Source organism: Anomaloglossus baeobatrachus, chromosome 3 (genome assembly GCF_048569485.1).
Source record: "Anomaloglossus baeobatrachus isolate aAnoBae1 chromosome 3, aAnoBae1.hap1, whole genome shotgun sequence".
In the NCBI taxonomy this organism is placed as follows: domain Eukaryota; kingdom Metazoa; phylum Chordata; class Amphibia; order Anura; family Aromobatidae; genus Anomaloglossus; species Anomaloglossus baeobatrachus.
Window position 1 is genome coordinate 326,487,613 of NC_134355.1, and position 18,976 is coordinate 326,506,588.

The following is an 18,976-nucleotide window of genomic DNA, read 5'->3' on the forward strand; positions in this document are numbered from 1 at the left end:
CTCATTGTTCTAATTTGTGTGGAGGCTGATCAGAATACCGATGGGCATGTTGTAGCTGATATTCAACTGCTGCCCTCTGTTGCTCAAAAAGCCTTGATAATATGTGTAACGTGGAGTTCCAGTGATTGATCATGTCAAACACCAGTCTGTAAGCTCTAACTTGCCAGTCTGATGGCAGTTGTAGCTGACTTGCAGAAGTGAGAGCACATGGCATACCTTAACAAGTATCTCAGGCAACCCTTGGTAGGTTTTCAGAAAGTGCTGAACCACGTGGTCAGGCATAGTATGTGTGTGAGCTTGCTAAGCTTCAGAGCCGCCACCAGGTTCCGACTATTATCAAACATGACTATATTAATAATAATTTTTATTTATATAGAGCCGACATATTCTGCAGCACTTTACAATTCAAAGGGGACATATACAGACAATATCAGATATTACAGAATAATAAAATACAACAGATACCAAGAGCAGCGAGGGCCCTGCTCGCAAGCTTACAATCAAAATGTCGCAGGCGGGGAACAGATCACAACCGGGGGGGCGCTCGAGGCACTCGGATTCGGGCGGTGGATATGGCTCGAGTGGTAGCCGGATCAGGGGCTCGTCCAGGCGTCCGTCCCCCACGAGTGAAAAGGGGGTATTTACAGGAGAGTTGTCTGTGACGCCACCCGTGGGCTGCGGTGAGGGATGTTGACACCACCGCTGCCTGTTGATGGGGCGCCCAGGGCAGATGGAGCAGGGGGCACCAAGATGGGAAGTTGTGGTGATGGCAGGGATAGCACAGCGGAACATCATCCGCAAGACTGGACCGGAGGGGACTGATGTACTCACTCTGAGGATGACTCAGTAACTTCACACAAGTCCATAAGGTAAACCAGAAATTGCCGGTGTTCGTGGGCCTTTGGTGGGTGGTGCTCGGATCCCACACCCGGTACAATGAAGCAGAACCCTCTCTCCTGCACACAGTGGAAAGTCACTTGAACTCCTCTGCTTACAATGGGGGAAGTCCACTTCCCTGCTCTAGTCTGGATTCCCGCTCACAATACTGGTGGGCCACTACCCTGTCCTGGTCCACTTCGGGTTCCTTCCTACAGCAACTTGTTCCAGCACTCCTGGAGCTCACTTTCTACTTCAGTTCCCTGAGCTTACTACTACTGGTTTTGCCAGGGCGTCACATAAGAATAATAATATCTCTTTTTTTGGAATCTGCAAAGGGAACCAGGATCTCCTTGACAACATTCTGGCACACTTCAAAAAGCCACCCTCCACATGGGGAAAACCTGGTGACAAGTTTCTTTTAAGCCATCCAATATTCACGGTCCAAGCATAAACCACGATATTCTGACCTGCTGGGGGTCACCAGTCCACAACTCAACAACCACACAGATGTCTCTAAAGTTGTTGAGTTCAGGTTAGGAGACTCATGGCAGGTCCGCACTTGGACCATGAATGGTGGACTTGCAAAACCGTCCTTCTACCTGGAGTATAAGCACAAACTACAACAAATAATGTAATCAGAGACTACTGCCAGGTCACAAAGGTAACACATTACTACAGAAAAATGATCATGCCTGAGTTCAGCGGCAAGAGCCACATACCTGTCTGGTCTATTATACCTTTCAAGAACTCTGCAGCGGTGTACTGTTTGTCACCTAAACAAATTTAGTTTCAGCAGAGCTTGTTGCCACTTCACCAGGGTTGTAACTACCACGGTCGCAGGGGTCGCCATTGCGACCGGGCGCGGGAGCTTAGGGGCTTGCGGCCACCCTGCAGATCAGCAGCCATCTCCTTTCTGTGAGACAGGAGCTGCGCTATTCTGTCGCAGACCATGTGGCCGCTATATAGCCTGGTGCCGCCGCCGCTGACACCAGGCCCCCTGCCCGGTGTCAGCAGCGGCTGCAGTGGGCCTCTGTCCCCCGGCATCGCCCACAGTAATGATAAAGTATCGAGCGTTCGGCGCTGCTCCATGTGTGCCACTCCGCAACAGCCGACGGGCTGCTCGGATCCGGATCTGCAGTGGCTCGTGGGGTCTCTGGATCCGAGGCGGGGTCGTGCGGCTACTTGAAATGAAAAAAGGGTATTTACAAGGGGGTGAAAAATAAATAATGTTCGTGATGCCACCCACGGGTCGTGGTAAAAGTGGGATACCACTGCTGCTGCGTTTGAGAGAGGGCACCCGGGAGCGATGGGATGGCAGCTTGTGATGTTAACCCCTCCGTGGACAGTGGAAAGTGTCCCAGGGCTTGGTGCTAGAAGCCTGGGGACCTGTCGGGAGTAAAAGGGCACAACATACTTACACAGTCCAGAGATGCTGACACTGACAACGGGTAAACCAAAGTCCTGAATGCCCTGTAACCTTTCTTTGAACACGCTGGGTTCGTGCCCTTTTGGCGTTGCTGGTTGGTTTGAAGCCTGGTCCCTTGGCACTGTATTTACTCTTTGTGGATCCTTTTCGTCTGAAACTACTCAGGTCCCGGAGTGAGCTTGCTCTCAGGGTTCACACTTGGGATTTTCTGGACGGTTTTGGGAAGTCCTATCCCCCTCATTACTCTAGTACCCCGATTCTGGAGCAGGTGGAGAACTGCTTGTGAAGACTCCGTCCTCGTCGGGTGAATTACTGGGCTGCATAAAGCTTACTTCCCAGCCTAGGGTCTGCGTACCCCGTCGTGCCCTGACCCCTGCCCGGTTGTAGCACAAGGCAGCCGAACTGCCCTCCATGGCAGTACCATGCCCCCTGTCACAACCCCCTTCTGCCGGGGTTCCAGCTCCTTCCAGGCCAGACCAACGTCTGGAACCTGGGACGGGTACAGGAGCCCAGCTCCGCAACGTGACCTTTTCCTGTCACGGCTCACTGACTACTCTCTGACTACTCCTTGACACTTCTGGCCCTCCTTCTATCATCCCTCCATCTAGGTTGGCCTATTCCCCTCAGGCCTTCCAATGGGTGTCTGGTGGGTGTGGTGCAGAGTGTTCCTCAGGATTTGTGTATACCTGTTCTTAGCAACACCAAAGGGACAGGACCCATAAACAAGGAGGAGCGGGTACCATGCAGAAAGGCAGATTGCACGGCACCCTTTTGACAACCTGATAAGCCAGGGCGTCACACATGCATCATCATTCTCCCACCGTGCCTGCGCGGTGATGTCACTCCTGTGCGACTGCTGTGCTGAGAGCACAGAGTGCAGGACGGGAGGACGCTGAAAGAAGCAGCGGGGGAACAAGGAGAGAGGTGAGTACGGAGCAGCAGGGGAACGGAGGAGAGAGGTGAGGACAGAGCAGCAATGGAAAGAGGAGAGAGGTGAATACTTGTTTTTTATTTTTATAAATCAGTGAGTACACGGTGGCCAGAGGCCTGTGGGGGCTGGCTGCATTATATATGGGAGCCAGGGGGGCTGGCTGCATGATACATGGAGGCCTGGGGGGCTGGCTGCATGTTACATGGAGGCCCTATAGGGGCTGGCTGCATGATACATGGAGACCTGGGGAGGCTGGCTGAATGATACATGGAGGTCTGGGGGGGCTGCATTATAAATGGAGGCCTGGGAGGCATGGTGCCGATACATGGAGGCCTGGAGGGGCTGGCTGCATGATACATGGAGGCCTGGGGGGGCTGGCTGCATGATACATGGAGGCCTGGAGGGGCTGGCTGCATGATACATGGAGGCCTGGGGGGGCTGGCTGCATGATACATGGAGACCTGGAGGGGCTGACTGCATTATAAATGGAGGTCTGGGGGGCTGGCTGCATGATACATGGAGGCCTGGGTGGGCTGGCTGCCTGATACATGGAGGCCTAGAGGGGCTGGTTGCATGATATATGGAAGCCTGGGGGGGCTGGCTACATGATACATGGAGGTGTGAGGGGGCTGACTGCATGATACCTGGAGGCCTGGGGGTACTGGCTGCATGATACATGGAGGTCTATGGGGCTGCATGACACATGGAGGTCTATGGGGCTGCATTATACATGGAAGTCTATGGGGCTGCATTATGCATGGAAGTCTATGGGGATGCATTATACAACATGAAGGACACCTTATACATGGACTATAGGGGTGTATTATACATGGAGGAGTAATGGGGCTGCATAGTACAAAATGAAGGTTTATGGGGTTGCATGATAATACATATAGGACTATGGGGGGGCTACAATATAATATATGGAGAACTATTGAGGCTACCTTATACATATGTGATGCCCTGGCCTATCAGGTCGTCTCAGGGTATTGTGTAATCTGCCTTTCTGCATGATATCCACCTCCTCCTTGGTTACGGGTCCCTGACCTTTGGTGTTGCTAAGAACAAGCTAATCAAAACCCTAGGAACACTCTGCACCACACCCACCAGACACACCAGTGGACAGCCTGAAGGGAAGAGGGTTGTCCACTTGGGGGGGTTGGTTAAGGGGAGGTCAGGAGTGTCAGGAGACAGTCAGTGTAGTGTTGGAGGTGAAAGTGAAAGGAGGTCAGGAGCTGGGCTCCTCGGTTATTAGGTGGCAGACGTTGGTCTGGGCCTGATAGGAGCTGGACCCCAGTCTCAGGGGATCGTGAAAAGGGGCACGGACTGTCGAGGAGGACAGCCGGCGGCCTTGTGCCATCACTATGCAGGGTCCAGGGCACGACAGGGTATGTGGACCATAGGCCAGGAAGTAGATTCAGGCGTCCTGGTAATTCATCCGATGAGGATGGAGCCTTCAAGATCCGTTTTCCACCCGCTCCAAAATCGGGGTACTAGCGCAATGAGGGGGATAGGACTTTCTCACTGCCTAGTCCAGAAAATCCCGAGCGTGAACCCTGAGAGCAAGCTCACTCCGTTAGCCATACGGGTGAGCGGGACCCGTTTAGTTTTAAGCTGAAAGGGACCAACTACAGACAAGAGATGCCAAGGTCAAGGTCACAGGCTAACAAGCAACAGCAATGGCCATGGGATCCAGGCGTGCTCCCTCCCTGCTGCAGTGGCATCAAGAACTTTGGTTTACCACGGTTGTTAGCGTCAGCGTTATTGGACTGAGTGAGTACGCAATTAACTCTTACCGGCCTGACGGCACCTCCCCGACACCATCACCGAGTCCCAGGGCATCCCCCGTACCCGTGGAGGGGTTAAACACCTGGCTGCCCACACCATTCCCTGTACATAGCCCCCCTTCGTTAGAGAGGCCGCATGACCCCCCCGGGTCCAGAGACCCTTCGAGCCACCGTGGATCCGGATCCGAGCAGCCCGGCTGCTGACGCAGGGGCGGCACACCTCAAACATTCTGGCGTCATGAACAGGATTCAAGCAAGACCCACTTACCTTGGTGACGTGCGCCCTGAAGCCGAAAATTGCGACTCAAAATCCCTCTTCCCGCCAATTCCGCCATTTTCCGCCATCTTTTCGCACAAAATGCCAACTTCCCCGTGAAACCGTGCGAAGCAGAAGCCCTGCCCTTCGTCCTGCGTGTGAGGCTGGAACCGGAAGTTCCCAGAGGGCCACAGCGTGCGAGAGAGTGCTGAGTGAAAACCGAGGGGGCGTGCCGGAATGAAACTACAGCGGAAGTGAAGCAGGGATGCCAGGACTCTGCCATAACATTCCTGGACGACGCAGAGGCAAGATGGCGGAGCGAGACTGGTCACCGGAACGTGCTGTTCCCAGGACCGCGACATGGATAGAGGGAAAGGTGGAGCAGCTGTGCAGAGTAATGCGGATGCAGTTCTTGTTCATCCTATACCAGTGGAGGGAAGAGATGAAGAGCCTGGCGATGGCGGTGCAAGCCCGTGAGATTGAGATCCCACGTGAAGAGGGGGGAAGTGGTTACCCAGTCCCTATTGATTGCCCATATCCGGCCACAGCAGCTGAGGGATCCTGACCGCCTCCGCTTGCGGTGAGCCCTACACCGTCACCTACCCCGTCCTTGGCAGATGCCGAGCTGCCCCCACCAATCCCAGCAGCGGAACCTTCGGTGCTTTTAAAGGAAGCTCCAGCTGCAGAAACCATGGTGCTGTCCCTCATCCCGGTCATGACAGCAGTCACCCGGACCCCGGCCAGACCAGACCTGGCCGGACCATCGGGCCCGTCCTCAGAGGCGGAGCACCCGGACCCTGCAAGTCTTTCTACCTGCAGATGCGGAAGTGGAAATTAAAGATCAACCGGTTCCACTGCCGTGCGGCATCCCGACGGCTGTTGGTGCCGCAAGCGTCCACATCAAACCAGAGCCAGCTAGGGAGCTGAGGCCGGATGCTTACGCCCCCTACTGGGAACGACATAACCAACAGTTACAAGCTGAGATTGTGACGCCCTGGACTAATCAGGTCGTCCCAGGTAGTCACACACAACACCACACCCCCTCCCGGCTAGGTGACATCAGACTAAAAGCCTTGTCACCACCCTCCAGGTTTGATGTCCACACCAGGGGGGCTGAGCCAGGCAGTTGGCTCCGCCCACCGAGGAGTTCACAGGCCTGGAGGCGGGAAAACACACAGTCAAGTTCAGGTTCTAGAGGAGAGTAGTCTGGAGGAGGTAGAGAGCAGTCAAATTCACGGGCAGTCCTGTGTTCAGGCCTGCCAAGAGACTACCAGGTGGCTGGGTTGGAGCCCAGTCATCATTGGCAAGGAGGCAGACGGTGGTGGCCGCCTGCAGGAGCTGGGATTACAGTCGGTGGAACCGTAGGGATCGGGGTCGGGCAGTGGCCCGCCGGTACCGAACCGGGGAACCGATTGGAAACTGGAGCACCAGGAGGGATACTCAGACCCAGTACTAAGCCCTGAACCGACAGGTCCGAGTCAAATCAACTGATTGCGGACTGGACTTAAGGACCTATCCCACACAAGCCACGTTAGAAGACAACAGCCCAACCATACAGGGTAAAGCCACTGCCAAGGCCTAGAGACCCAAAGGGTCAGCGTCTGCGGGCAAACGGGCTCCTCCAGCATATGCAAGTCGGGGAGCGGACTACAGGTGTCTAGGCATAGGAGTCAAACATTTAAACACAGAGGTGCAGGAGAAAGGCGGAAACCACCAACCTATTCTGGGAGAAGCTGCAGCCGGCTGCGGGCCCCGTTCATCACTCCGTTTGGTTTACCAGAGACTCCAGTGTCTTGTGTCAGAGTGAGTACACCAGTGTCATCAGGCACCGCACCGCAACACTTCACCCTGCACCCCGGCCCTCGCCAACCGGGCCCCGGGACCAACACCCCCTACCCACGGAGGGGTCAACACCTAGCTGAGCTATTACACCGCTCCCGGGAGCCCCCATACCTTCACCGCAGCGGTGGTGTCTCCAATCACCACAACCCGTGGGTGGCGTCACGAACTTACATCCCAAACCAAACCACCGCAGCCCCGGTCGTCGAAATCCTCACCCAAGTCCCCGCGTGTAGTGCCAACTCCCTTGCAGAGCGATGTGACCCCCGGGTCCGTGAGAGGCTCGAGCCACCACCCGCAGTACGAGCACGGAGACGAGCGGCTTGGCGGTTGCAGCCGAGCCCGCGAGGCGGTACAAGATCACCACGCGAAACCGGCGACGGCGGGAGCTTGCCACCCGCAACAGAGCAGAAAAAGAGCAGGTGACCAGCGCTGCTTCACGAGTAAGGGGGCCACGGTGCCATGGTCTCGTGGATCGGTTTGACCCTGAGCAAGGATGGGGGTTCATCCGAGAAGCAGGCATCACAGCTGGGGTGTTCCTGTCCCGGCGGGACGTAGCACCGCACCTCCCCTGGGGGCACCTCGAGCGCAACCTCCAACCCGAAGAAATGTTCACCTATACCCGGTATTGCGCAGAGTGGGGCTGGTATGCCCTGGAGGTGACCAAGCATGCGATGCCTGAAGAAGAATTTGTACCAGTGTCGGTGGTGCATAGCCGCAAAGAGGCATGGCTACGGGACCCGTTAGTTTGAAAGAAAAATGATAAAAATACCAGTAGTTTAACGATGCCATAGAATTGTTAGATATTGGTGTTTTCGTTTGTTATTTTCCACAGTTTATTATTTTCCACATAGAAATGTTAGTAAATAAGTGCTTAATTAACCAGTTTTAATGAACAGAGTGGAAATAACCAGATTTGCTAGAAAATTGCTAAGATGTGTACACCCAGTACATGGACTTCGTTAGTTATATAAGTAAACATGGACCACGGTCACAGGACTGGCGTGACCAACACAAACTTGTCTTTTGTATATAGTTGCACCTCCTGGGACCGGGACCTTAACCTGGTCACAGACCCACCATAAGTTTGCAAGAGTTCAGGTTGTTTGGGTGTTGAGTTAACGGGATTCGGGACATTGGGACTGGACTGTCGTGAGCAGAGGCTGCAACGGAGCAGGTTGAGTCTCCGCTACCATTGAAACCAGTATCGTCCCATCGTTGAGAGATGAACTCTTTAACCATTGGTAACGTTTAAGAAAAGTGCCTCCCCTGCATGGGATGAAAATGAAAATAGAAGTGTTAACCTTTTTCTTACTTTTCTACAGTTTTGAAAAAATAAAAAATAAACCTCTGGTGACGAGCTACATTTAACCAAGGGGGAATGTGATGCCCTGGCCTATCAGGTCATCACAGGGTATTGTGCAATCTGCCCTTCTGCATAATATCCACCTCCTCCTTGGTTTCGCGTCCCTGACCTTTGGTGTTGCTAAGAACAAGCTAATCAAAACCCTAGGAACACTCTGCACTACACCCACCAGACACACCAGTGGACAGCCTGAAGGGAATAGGGTTGGCCACTTGGGTCAGGAGTGTCAGGAGACAGTCAGTGTAGTGTTGTAGGTGAAAGTGAAAGGAGGCCAGGAGCTGGGCTCTTCGGTTACAGGCCTCCTTGGAATGGCTGTAGGATGCGTGAGTGGACAAGCCCCTTTTCTTAAAAGGCCAGTATGTCCTGACCCAGAAATGCCTCTCAGCTCATCTGTGAAGCTTCAGGTATTTAAGGCACCTTCCCCTTAACAGGAGGTGCCTCGGCAACAAGTTCTATATGTTGCTAGTTCTCAGGTTTATTGTGCTGGTGCTGTCATATCTACAGTCTGTCTCAGGCTGAGACCCAAGCCATGTCCGAATACATTAAGGAGAATCTGGCAACAGGATTCATCCGAAAGTCCTTTTTACCAAACGGATCTCGATTCTTCTTTGTAAAGAAAAAGAATGGGTCTCTTTAGCCATGTATCGATTAAAGAGGGCTTAACCAAATTATGGTAAAAAATAAATACTCGCTGACACGTATACCAGAATTGTTCAACCAGCTCAGAGGTTCCAGGATTTTCTCCAAACTCGACCTCCGTGGTGCGTACAACCTTGTCCGGATATGGTAGGATGACAAATGGAAGACAGCCTTCAATATACGTGACAGCCACTATGAGTATCAGGTAATGCAATACGGAATCAGTAATGCCCCAGCGGTCTTTCAGAAATTTGTCAACCATATATACCGAGATCTGCTCTACTCGTGTGTGGTAGTGTACCTGGATGACATCTTGGTATTTTCTCCCAATCTGCCCACACACAAAAGAGATGTTTGCCAGGTGTTGCAAAGACTAAGGGAGAATTATTTCTATGCCAAATAGGAGAAGTGTCTCTTCGATCGGTCTTCCCTGCCTTTCCTAGGCCACATAACGGACTGAGGATGGATCCAGACAAGGTATCAGCGGGGCAGAAATGGCCTCAGCCTGATGGTTTGAAAGCGATTCAGCAGTTCCTCGGTTTCGCCAATTATTATCGGCAGGTCATCCTTCAATTCTCGTTCTGGATTCTTCCCATCTTGGCTTTGACCCGCAAAGGGGCAGATCCAAAAGTATGGACTTCAAAAGCTGAAGATAAGTTTGTCGCCCTCAAGCAGGCCTTCTCTTCGGCTCCGTATCTGAATAGACTGGAGACTTGGAGACTAGCAAACAGTTCATCCTGGAAGTTAATGCTACGTCCTCTTCTGCCAGTGCTGATCTCATGCAGCAGTCTGCTGTGGGTAAGACAGTAACTTGTGGATTCTTTTCCAGGGCTTTCTCTGCTGCCGAGCACAACTACTCAATTTTCGATCAAGAACTGTTTGCTATCAAGATGGCCCTGGAGGAATGGAGATATCTTCTGGAGGGAGTGGTGTATCCTGTCATCATCTACATCGACCACAAAACTTGGACTACCAACAGTCAGCTCAGAGGTTGAATCTGCTCCAAGCTCGGTGGCCTTTGTTCGTCGCCAGCTTCAACTTCTTTCTCAATTTACAACCGGCTGAGAAGTGGGTCCAGGTCAATGCACTGTCTCCATAGTTACTGTCGGCCGACCAGGAGGAGGAGCCTCAGCATATTAATCGAGCCTTTCAGGATGCTTTCGGTGGCTCCCAAAGAGGTGTCTTGCATTCCTACTGGAAAGACGTTCATTGCTGAAGGAGACAGGAAGCAAATTCTTCAGTGGGGTCATTCCTCCAAGCTGGCCAGTCATGCTGTGCTGTACAGAAGAAGTCTCTTCAGCTGATTTCTCAGCAGTATTGGTGGCCATCACTGTGACAAGATGTCCTGGAGTTCATTTTGGCCTGTGTCTCTTGTTTCCCCAACAAAACGCCAAAGCAGCTTCCTGCCGGGCAACTGCTTCCCCTAATGGTGCCATCTGTTCCTTGACAGCATATTGCAATGGACTTTATTACGGATCTGCCAGAGTTCTCCGGTTGCATTGCCATTATGGGTGGCAGTGGACAGGTTTTCAAAAATGGCTCATTTCACATCACTGACCGGTTTGCCTTCTGCACCAGTAAATCCTCCAGCTGCATGGTCTACCGCTCCACATCGTGTCTGAGAGAGGTGTTCAGTTTGTGTCTTGGTTCTGGAGGGCCACCTGTAAGATATTGGACCTTAGACTTCTCATTGGCCTACCATCTGCAGTCCAAGGGCCAAGTGGAACAGGTGAATCAAATCCTGACTAAGTGCCGCAGGAAGTGTGCCCATTTGTGTACATCTTTCTACTTGTGTGTACAATGGTGTACGTGTGTGCCCATTTGTGTACACTTGTGTGTGTGCACATTGGTTTACATGTGTGTACATCTGTGTACGTGTGTGTATTTGAGTACCTGTGTGTACATCTGTGTACATGTGTGCCCATTTGTGTACATGTGTGTATGTGTGAACGTTTGTGTACATCTGTGTTCATTTGTGCACATTTATATACCTGTGTGTACATGTGTGCCCATTTGTCTATGTGGGTGTACATTTGTGTACATGTGTGCACAGTTGTGTATGTACACTTGGAGGTGACCTCTTAATTTTTAAATCAAACTTATTTACTTCAGTGTTTAAGAAAAGATTACAATTCTTGATTAAATAATCGTCCATAAACTAGTAACTAAGGTTTAAACAAGCTGGAGCTGCTCTCTGCGTTCTTCATTATGATGTTTATTTAAACATCATTTTATTAGCATTGGGAGTTACACAAATAGAAATAAACTAAAAAATAATGTTCCATGCTTTATTTACGTTAACAACACAAGGAAAAACAGATTGCTGCAATGGATATACAGCACAGTCCATTGCATAAATAAAAAGACTATCAACTCGCTAGCTTCACCCAGAGAGAGTTGTAAAAAAATCATGATTGATGACACAAGTGGCTGGGAAAAAAATAATAAAAACTTACTTTATTTCATCTTAATATTAAAACATCACATTAGGTGGATAGAAGGTTGACATGTGTTGTATATAGTGGTTGTATATATATATATACTGTGTATCCATAGGGATGATGGCGGCTGGGGCACAAAATTTAAACAGAGGGATTGTAAGCAGCCAGGGGAAGAGTAGATTAAAAAAGACCTCACCCACTTAGTCCAGCCCCGATGCTAATTCATCAACACCCGGGTATAGAACTGGTTCAATACTACACTGCTCAAAAAATTAAAGGGAACACTCAACACATCCTAGATCTGAATGAATGAAATATTCTCATTGAATACTTTGTTCTGTACAAAGTTAAATGTGCTGACAACAAAATCACACAAAAAACATCAATGGAAATCAAATGTGTTAACCAATGGAGGTCTGGATTTGAAGACACACACAAAATGAAAGTGGAAACAAGTCAAAATGAAAATCAAAACAAGACAAAATGAAAGTGGAAACAAGTCAAAATGAGGCTCAGTATTGTGTGTGGCCTCCACATGCCTGTATGATCTCCCCTACAATGCCTGGGCTTGCTCCTGATAAGGTTACAGATGGTCTCCTGAGGGATCTCCTCCCAGACCTGGACTAAAGCATCCGTCAACTCATGGACAGTCTGTGGTGCAATGTGGTGGATGGAGCGAGACATGATGTCCCAGATGTGCTCAATCGGATTCAGGTCTGGGGAATAGGCGGGTCAGTGCATAGCTTCAATGCCTTCATGTTGCAGGAACTGATGACACACTACAGCCACATGAGGTCTGGCATTGTCCTGCATTAGGAGGAATCCAGCACCAGCATATGGTCTCACAAGGGGTATGAGGATCTCATCTCGGTACCTAATGGCAGTCAGGCTACCTCTGGCGAGAACATGGAGAGCTGTGCGGCCCTCCAAAGAAATGCCACCCCATACCATTACTGACCCACTGCCAAACCAGTCATGCTGAAGGATATTGTAGGCAGCAGATCGCACTCCATGACGTCTCCAGACTCTGTCATGTCTGCCACATGTGCTCAGTGTGAACCTGCTTTCATCTGTGAAGAGCACAGGCTGCCAGTGGCGAATTTGCCAATCCTGGTGTTCTGTGGCAAATGCCAAGCGTCCTGCACGATGTTGGGCAGTGAGCACAATCCCCATCTGTGGACGTCGGGACCTCATGCCATCCTTATGGAGTCGGTTTATAACCGTTTGTGCAGACACATGCACTTTTGTGGCCTGCTGGAGGACATTTAGCAGGGCTCTGGCAGTGCTCTTCCTGTTCTTCCTTGCACAAAGGCAGAGGTAGCGGTCCTGCTGCTGGGTTGTTGCCCTCCTGCGACCCCCTCCATGTCTCCTGGTGTACTGGCCTGTCTCCTGGTAGCACCTCCATCCTCTGGACACTACACTGACAGACACAGCAAACCTTCTTGCCACAGCTCGCATTGATGTGCCTTCCTGGATGAGCTGCACTACCTGTGCCACTTGTGTGGGTTGTAGAGTCCGTCTCATGCTACCACAAGTGTGAAAGCATATGTGCCGCCCCCACGCCTATAGCAGCCGGGCTGCTCGGATCCAGACCCACTGTGTGGCTCGAGGGATCCTCCGGACCCGGGGGTCACGCGGACACGCCAAATGAAAAGGGGGACGTAGTTGTACGGCCTTGGCCGTATTCAGTTCGTGACACCACCCATGGTGTGTGGGGAAGTGGGACACCACCGCTGCTGTTGTGGGACACCCGGGGAGATGTAGTGGCAGTTGGATATTAACCCCCTCCGTGGGTAGGGATGGTTGCCCCGGGATCCAGTGTCTCTGTTCAGGGTATGGCGATGGCAGGGGCTTGCGTACCCGGACGTACCAGGGGATGTTTGGTTACTCACAATTAAATGAATCACACGAGTCTTTTGGTAAACCAAGGTGCTGGTGGCCGGCCGCCGCGGCTGGTTGTACTCTGGTCCCCCACCTGGGTTGGTGGTTGCCGTTTTTTCCCTCTGCACTGTGTTTACTTGTGTTGGACTTCCTGGTATGGAACACGGGAGTCCGCTCCCGGCTTGTTGTGTACCTGAGGAGCCATGCCCGCTGACGCTGACCCGTGGGATCTATGAGCCCTGGCGGTTGCCCTATCCCTCTCTGTGGGTGGTTGTCTGCTTTTGGGACTTTGGTTGGGACAGGACCTATAATCCTGCCCTCAATTGGTTCCTCTGAAGATCTGAAATCCACTGAAGAAATTTCCAAACAAGTACCACAATGGCCTTATAAATATAAATACCGTATTACATTCAATATGAATGTATGTACCACTATTAATTATGGATGTTATAAAAGGAATTTTAATTCATCCTAGTGCTCAAACTTTGTAAAGCCTGTATCACATGGTTTTAATTATATTAAATGCGGCATATGTAAGAACATAACGAGGCAAGATTATTTGCATATACATGGAAGCTATATCTATAACCATAAATATCAATCAGGGGTAAATAACAAGGTGACTGAAATAGTCATCAGCACCCTATATAATAAGTTTAGGGCCACAGCACTGAAACTATAGACAAGAAAATCCAAAATATGTAACTAAGCAATGGAATGAACTAGGAACCCAATCATAAAAAAAGGCATCATGGACTGAAATACTACCATAAAATACTGCAGTATTGAACCTCTGGATACTAAAGGGTGCTTTACACGCTGCAATATCGGTAACGATATATCGTTGGGGTCACGTCGGTAGTGACGCACATCCGGACCCGTTACCGACATCGCAGTGTGTAACACAAATGAGTGACGATCAACGAGCACAAAACCGTGAAAAATCGTTGCTCGTTGACACGTCGCTCATTTCCTTAATATCGTTGCTGCAGCAGGTACGATGTTGTTCATCGCTTTTGCGGCACCACACATCGCTATGTGTGACACCGCAGGAATGACGAATATCTCCTTACCTGCTTCCACCGGCAATGCGGAAGGAAGGAGGTGGGCGAGATGTTACGTCCCGCTCATCTCCGCCCCTCCGCTTCTATTGGCCGGCCGCTTAGTGACGTCGCGGTGACGCCGAGCGCACCTCCCCCTTGAGGGAGGGATTGTTTAGCCATCACAGCGAGGTCGCTGAACAGGTATGTGTGTGTGACACTGCCGTAGTGATAATGTTCGCTACGGCATCGATCACCACATATCGTGCCACCGACGGGGGCGGGTGCTATCGCACGCGACATCGCTAGCGATGTCGCAACGTGTAAAGCACCCTTAAGGACCTGGATACAAAATCTAAAGGTCTAGTCAATTGGCAGACAATCGTGTCTGGCAGTTTAATACCGTTCTTTGATCTCTAGAGAGCTAATGTTTTAGCATGAATTTATAGTGTTTCTATTAGTTGATAACCTGTGTGTCCCTTTCAAAGATTCTGACAATACCCCAAATGAAAATATCTTTTCTGATCTCAGAAGTTTATTTTCTTATTGTGCATTAGTGGTGGTGAAAGTGTCAGTGCTTACAATTTTGCACCAATGTTATTCTTTATGTTTGGCATCTTTACATTCTGCTTTATGTTTAGTGTGACCATTTAGTGTGATCCATTTTTTATTTTGCACGGAATGCCATGCGATGATGTGCATTTGAAAACACAGTAAGATTATTAGTTTTCTTTGAAAAGATATTATACATTATAACTAGTGATGGGCGAACTTGCACGTATCCAGGATTGGCGGGACTAACCGATTCCGGCCCGGAATTTATCTCGGATATCTGGCCAAATGCCAGTCCCCATATAAATCTATGGGGACCAGAATATGGCACTTAAAAATGGAGGTAGAAGGGATAGGGGGATTAGAGCAAGCACGCTATAATTACCGGTCTGCGTCACGGCTGTAACTTGGGCCACTCACTATCCTGTGCTGCTCATTTACCTTCATGTTTATTCACTGCTTCCCCCGCCCACCAGCAGTCCTGGCGTCTGTGATTGGTTGCAGTCAGATTCGCCCCCAGCCTGTGGGACAGAGTGTCTGATGACAGCTTGCGATCACAGACCCTGTCTGCGTGTCACAAATCGGTGGAGGGACCCTCTGTATAATGATACTCAGCACAGAGAAAGCAAATGGCTACAGGCTGCAACCCCCTACCGTGCGCTTATCTTGGCTATGTATCAAATTAAGAGTTACTGCATGTGGCTTTTTTTTATTATTTAAATAAATAATTTTTAAAAAAACATTGTGCAGTTCCCCCCAATTTTGATGCCCAGCCATTATAAGACCCAATAGGTGGGGGCTAGTATTCTCAGGCTAGGGAGACCCATGCTTATTGGCCCTCCAGCCTAAAAGTAGCAGCTTGCAGCTGCCCAGGATTATTGCATCCATTAGATGTGACAATCCCGACACTTTACCTGGCTCATCCCAATTGTTCTAGTGCAGTGGCAATCTGAGTAATAAGGGGTTAATAACAGCCCACATCTGCCACTAAGCCCTAGATTAGTAATGGGTGGTGGCTATGAGCCCCCCATTAACAATCTGTAAGTAAAATAAGAAACACAAACACCCAAAGAATCCTTTATTTGAAAACAAATTTATAAAAAAAAACACTTTCACCAATTTATGAACCTTAGAAGCTCACAGGTAATCCACATGAGGTCCCTTGATGATTCCAGCTCTGCTACATCTGAAGGCACAACGCACAGATATAGAAAAACTGTGAGCTTCAGGCAGAGACTGAGCCACGCAAAGAGCGGTGACATCACTCAGGTTATTTCTGGTTACAGCTGACGGTTCCCAAGGTCCTTCACCTGTGATTGCAGGTAACCTGACCTCAGGTGATGTCATTAAGCTGAATTCACAGACCTACATCTCCAGGCAGAAAACCACTGTTTTTTTGCCAAGAAATTGCAGATTTGCCGCTGAAATTTTTACACCATATTCCTGCACCCAATCTACACCTCTTGGGGAAAAATTTGCATCACTACCACATCATACCGCATGCAGTTTTGATGTGGGTTTTTTTGGCAGGAAATGTAGATTGGGTGCATAAATTTGGTGTAACACTTTCATCACCAAATTTGCATCTCTGCAGCCCAATTTGCAGCCCAAAAATGAAAAAGAAAAAAAAATGGTTTTGATGCCGTTTCAGTTCAGTTTTCTTGTAGGAAGTGCAAATTTGGTGCTGACTTTACTGAGGTTGCCTGAGGTCAGTGTCATGGGTGTGTCATGTGTGACAGACTGTCATGTGGTTTCTGGCCATCAAAGGTCGCAGTGTCTGGCTGCACAGATTGCTACCTGACTTTCCATTGTTCCTGCTGTTAATATTCATTGGTATAGGTAGCTTTCTTGCTGGATTCATCTTTCTCCTTTTTGGTCCCAGCAGGAGCTCGACTTCCACTGTTGATTGTCAGTATCCCTTGGTGTTTAAATACCCATTCCTTCCTTTGGACTGTACTGGTGATATTTTCAGTTCCTTCCAGACAAGTTTGCAAGCAGTTGGTTTGTACTCCTCTGTGATATCGTTACTGAAAGCTCTGCTGAACTCCTACCTGAGTCATCTAATGATAAGCAGTTCATGCTTTTCCCCCTGTGTGTCCCCCTTGTGTCTTCTATAGTTGTTTAGTGAGGTTGACCCACCCGATCCCTATTTATGGTCATTGTGAATCACATCAGGGGCGTGGCTTGCTCCATGCTATTAGTAACAGCCATCCCCTTGATAATATCTGTTTCCCTGCAGTCTGAGAACAGGGGAAGTTGCAGGGTATGTACATGCCCCCTATTCGCTGTCTGTAGGCAAACAGATATTATCAGGGAGCTGGCTGTTACTAACTGCATGGAGCTGTCCATGTCCCCAATGTGATGTAACATCCCAGAATGGATGCAAGGAGCAGCTCTAGTGTTACACTGAATTACAGGTACTGTGAGGGTGGGAAACAGCACTGTGGATCTCATCTTTAGAATTTATTAGGTCATGGCCATTAGAATATTTTTTATCTTCCCGGAGTACCCCTTTAAATGGACACTGGCAACAAGCTTGTGCTTTCCAATTTCAGGACAGCACTAGATCTATGACTTGGCTTATAGCTGTAGCCTTGATAATACAAATATTTTATCTGCTACAAAAAATAGATCAATATATTACAAAAGTCATGAATAGAGATATATGTATCATGGCAAAACTACAACTCCATAGATATAAATGGAAAAAAAGAGAGCAGTTGGAGTTATTTGCTATTTTAATTTGCATTAATAATTTGCATTAATTATTTGCATTACTAAACATCGTAAACAAATAGTGCATTACATATAAAAATGAAAACAAAAAAGACGGAGGAAAGCCAGCACACGGTGGACCTCAAACTGTCACAAACGGTGAGAAGGTAATATCTAATAAACAGGTAATTGCCTCAATGGCGTATACATACCAACCTTGTGTAAGCATATGACAAAAGGTAATCTGCATGAGCACTTAAAAGCATGGAAAAGTTACATAGCACACAAAGTGCAAAGGGACAGACATATTGCCATGCACATATCAATAACAGACAAAAATCGCAATAAACCGACACAATGGTTTATAATACATATCAAATGCTTGTTAGGGGTACTTTGCACACTACGACATCGCAGGTATGATGCCGGTGGGGTCAAATTGAAAGTGACGCACATCCGGCGTCGCTGTCGACATCGGAGTATGTGAATCGTTTTTACTATGATTAACGAGCAAAAAAGCGTCGAAATCGTACGATCGGTGTAGCATCGGTCATTTCCATAATTTCGGAAGGACCGATGTTACGATGCTGTTTCTCGTTCCTGCGGCAGCACACATCGCTGTGTGTGATGCCGCAGGAGCGAGGAACATCGCCTTACCTGGGTCCCGGCTGCAATGAGGAAAGAAGGAGGTGGGCGGGATGTTTACGTCCCGCTCATCTCCGCCCCCCTGCTTCTATTGGCCACCTGCCGTGTGACGTCTCTGTGACGCCGCACGACCTGCCCCCTTAGGAAGGAGGTGGTTCGCCGGCCAGAACGACGTCGCAGGGCAGGTAAGTGCATGTGAAGCTGCCGTAGAGATAATTTTCGCTACGGCAGCTATCACAAGATATCGCAGCTGCGACGGGGGCGAGGACTATCGCACTCGGCATCGCTAACATCGGCTTGCGATGTCGTAAAGTACCCTTTAGAGATAAGTGTACATTGCAAATCAGAGTTGCTTACCAAAAAGTAAAGTGCTACTAGTGCAGGTAGAGAGTCCACTTAAGAGAATCCCCCAAGAGAATCCGCAACCTACATTTCACAATCTAAATCCATTTACTTGCTTCATCAGGGAGAAGGAGATATTGAATGCACACATCATAATTGACCTTTTAATGAGATTTACCCTAGTCACATGGGTGTTAACCTGTCCAATGACAGCGATAGTATCAGTGCATATGCAAC